Below are 4282 nucleotides of genomic sequence, written 5' to 3' on the forward strand. Positions count from 1 at the left end.
GGACAGTTTTTACTGCACTTACAAACAAATGCTTTCAGTTTGATTTTAAAGAAGTATATTAAAATACATGAACAACGAAACATCAGCTATATTATAAGACTTGAGCACTGTGTGACATGGTTAACTACCAATTTCTACAAGGGAATTAAAAATATTAATGAAAAATTAAGATGAGGTACTGGTGAAATAGCTAATTAAACTTGGTAGATTTAAAGTAATCTGAAAATGTGGGTGGAGCCTTCACCTGTTCAGGTCACCTATTAAACCGGACATGGCAGGGCCTGGCGCCTCCTGTCGAGCTTCAAGGCTTTTCTCACTAACGTGCTAAAGTAATTATTAAGTTTCTTACGTGTTGGGCAAGGTAAGACTAAACTTATCTGTTAAGAGGTTGGATCACAAAAACACTGTTTACTCTGTACCTCTGTTTCCATACCAGTCGCAAATGATAGTGAGAGCAGTGAAAGCAGAGCCAGCAGTAGCTTGTCTTGTACAAAGATCTTCCGTCACTTTTCCGTCAGAGGAAGGTTTATCCGGGATGCGCATGCGCAAACAACCACAAAAGCCTACTGGATTCTCAGCATGCACAAGCTTTTGTTAACAGACAGTATAATGTTAACGGGACATGGAAAGATAGCTGAAATCGAGAAATGTTACAAATTTTAGTAGAACTGTAGGCGAGCAGAGTTTAACCACCTTCCAGAGACACATTCCAACAGCCACAAGAGGGCAGTAGACTAATTTAAAGGATGAAAAGCTCAATGACTATCACTTACGTTTTAATTAAGTCCTAGTTTTATATTTCACTGTGCCTTCCTTGCGTGGCCTGATAGCCAGGGGGAAAAAAAGACATATTAAATTCAAGGCCAAAATAGGGGTGGGGGGTGGCAGTTAAAATTATGTATGATAAGCATTTAACAGTTTTTATTTTGTTAAAAACAGTAGGTGTTAAATGGAATAGTAGGAGTTATGAATACATATTTTAAATAGTTTGCCATAATTGATGAATGCTTAGGTGAATGTTATTCACGTTCACCTAAGCAGCAGGTGATAACCTGAACATAGTCCAGAAAGAAATAGAATTAGCTCATGCTTAAAAGTCACAAAAATCTGAAAGTAATGTATATATGTCAAAGTATGTCAATAATACTAGTGAATTAATGGGTCAGATAAAGCCAAATATTGACCGTGTGACTAGATCAGCCCTTTTACTATTTCATTAACTCTAAACACCACTAAGATTCACTTTATAATGAAAAGTAAGTTGATGCTGATGAAGGGACTGGTCTTCACTGCACTGCACCACTAGTTACAATCATTTATCAGGGGCATAAAGTGACTCGATGAGGTCTGAGCTGAAACAGATGAGAAAGCACTGAGACCACACACATGGCTGAACAGTAATTATGTGTAAGAGAATAAACTCTGCTTTCAGCACATAATACACACCCAGTATTACTTATGGCCACTTAACACAAAGTGTTGGTGAAAGAAAGCAATGTCTATGGGGCGCTGGCTTCTTAGCCTGCACCAGCCCAGGCTGAGAGAGAGCAGTGCCTCTGGCAAGCCCCAGCCTTAGCACTGCTTCACCTTCTGGAGGACAGCTAACACATTCAGACTGTAATTCACTGCACAAAACAGATATATCATGGGTTAACTGGCTCGTATCACCCTATTCAGCAAAACCCAGATGTTGCGTCTTTTTACCTTGTGTAAATTATACTGTATTATGCTGCTTAGAGGAATTCCGGTGATGAAGGAAAAAATTAATAACCCGACATTGTCAAAGCACTTTAAAAGTCATGCATAGGTTTCTATTGCTGTAGCATAAGCAGAACTTTACTGTTGTAGCTTGGCGATAGTAAGTTAGTCTAAACAAGACGAGGTCATTAAAAGAAAAGAAAAAAAAAAGTCAGGTTTATTTTTTTATTTTCTATTAACTATTTCATTACTGTACATCTTTTTTTTATAACATAATTGATGACACTTTTTTATCCATCTTAAAATAACAAAAGAATGCCTCAACAATCCACTTAAGTACAGAAATTAAATAAAAGTACCTAAGTTACCTTCATTCACTCCACTTAACCATTTTCCTTAGGCACAATATGCCTAATTTATCAACAGTAACTCTGAATTACAGAATTAAATGCACATTTACTCGTGTGTCATGTTTTCAGTCCTGTTTTGTAAAGTGTAAGCTACAAAAATACTTTTAATAGTGTGTTGTGCTTCCATATGTTATGACTTAAGAAGGTTTTTTTTTTTACCAACAACTGCTGTGTTTACTGTAAAAGAACTAAAACTCAAAGGACATGATGACATGCAAAACTGCGTCATTCTTTGTGTGGCTGTAACAAAAAAAACTCAAACAAAAAACCCACCACCATTGAGTATATGAAAACTGGATTTTCACCAACTAAAGTTGGTTGGATTGCATGTTGTGACCATAAAATGTCATCAGCCAGCAGCCTCAGTCCCTATCAGGCAGTCTGCTGCACAGAGCACTCTCCTCTAGCCTTGGGCGCTGGCCGCACTAGCATGCACCCTTCCCCCATTGCCTCTCTTCTCTCTCCTCTGTCTGTCTCTCTTTTACCAGGCTGCAGTGACCCACCCTTCCCTTCCACCCCAACCCCACCACTCCCCTCCCTGTCACCCTGCGGCGCTTAGCTTCCATAGTGTCAGTGCACAGGCCTCAGTGTTGACAAAGCAGCAGGCCTTCAGAAGACACATCAAACCCTGTCCCTCCTCTGTGCTGTTAGGGAGCTCAGCGCACAACAAAAGGACAGGGACTCAAGCTTCAGTCTCAGGCCATTACTAGTCTCAACAACATAGCTACAGACAGAAAAAGGCCCTCGAGGATAATGTACGTACCAAGACTTACAAACATGAGCTGGATCAGCTCAAACCATTCAAGACTCAATCCATGTTTTCTGACTGTTGTGATGACAGTGCTGTGATGGATGATTGTAAATATAAAACATAAGTCAAGGCTGTGGGTTGATGCCATCATGACACATGCACTCTAATGAGGACTGTGGGTGCTCTGCAATGCCAGGGACTTCCCCCAAGGCACATTGAGCGGGGGGAATGCTATGTGATGCATACCAGATGTGATTGGAGACATCACACTGTTCACGTTGTTACTGCTAACCAAATAGTAGCAGCAACAAAAGCAAAAGATCATTTTTCCTCTGTTTACACATTCAAGGCATGAGGCTGGATGCTTGTAAGACTGGTTTGAGCCAGAAGCAGAATAACACATTTCAGAGGATTTAGTTTTTTCCCCAAAGAACTTCAGAGAGGACTGCACATAGAAATGAAAATTTGGTGACGGATACAAGAGATGACATAAAACAAAGTTACATTGTCACTTCTTCTCCTCTGACAAAACAGAGAAAATGTCTAATTTCTTGGCATTTTGGCAAAGTTTCATAAACATTCTCATGTTCTAATTTCATCCTGTACTCACGAATGCCTCTATTACCTGATGACCTCCTTCACAGGTACTTTTTCATCAGTTTGTAAATATTTAGAGCCTTAGACCACATGATGGCAGCAGATTTTGAGGTTTTAGACAATTCTTAAAATGTGGAAAATACATTTTCCGCTTCATTAAAATGTCAGATTTCTTTTTTTAATTTATCTGATCTATATCATCCCAGAATGAGAGGAGGATATTTTCTTTGCACAAAGAAGAAAAACTAAAAATACAGGTAATATAATATATAAAATTATCACAATACTGTATTTTTATAATTGATTTATTGGTCTATATGGAAAATTGCCTTTTTTCTGAAATATGTTTATTTTAAAAGTATCCAGTCAATAAAGATGTCAAAAAAGGGGGTAGAATATGTAAGATTTTCCGTTTTTTAGTGAAGTAATATTAAGTACCATGATGGCATCAAAGTACACTGCCTTTTTCAAGGTTCAGAGTCTAGCATGTTTGGGGTACTCTGCAGGCTTCCAGTTGGCTAATATTTAGTAAATGTCTCAACCAATCACATTAAGATTCTGAATAAACAAAGACTGAACTTGACAACATCAGAGTCATTGCAGTTTTACCTGTAAAAGTGGAACTGTCTCATTACAGCAACTCTCAGAAGTACACAGAGTGTACACACTCTCCTTGTGCTCAGCTTTTTCTGAAACTTAATTGCTGGCATTAAGCACTTGAGGGAATTCTGAGCTGTGCTTGTTAGGTGTTTGTGAGCAACACAACTCCATACGTTCTATTAATAAACTGACACCCTTTTACCTTCTCTCTCTCTCTCTCTCTCTC

The sequence above is a fragment of the Haplochromis burtoni genome, unplaced genomic scaffold (assembly GCF_018398535.1).
Source record: "Haplochromis burtoni strain Fernald_Lab_line unplaced genomic scaffold, NCSU_Asbu1 Contig_2, whole genome shotgun sequence".
Taxonomy (NCBI): Eukaryota; Metazoa; Chordata; class Actinopteri; order Cichliformes; family Cichlidae; genus Haplochromis; species Haplochromis burtoni.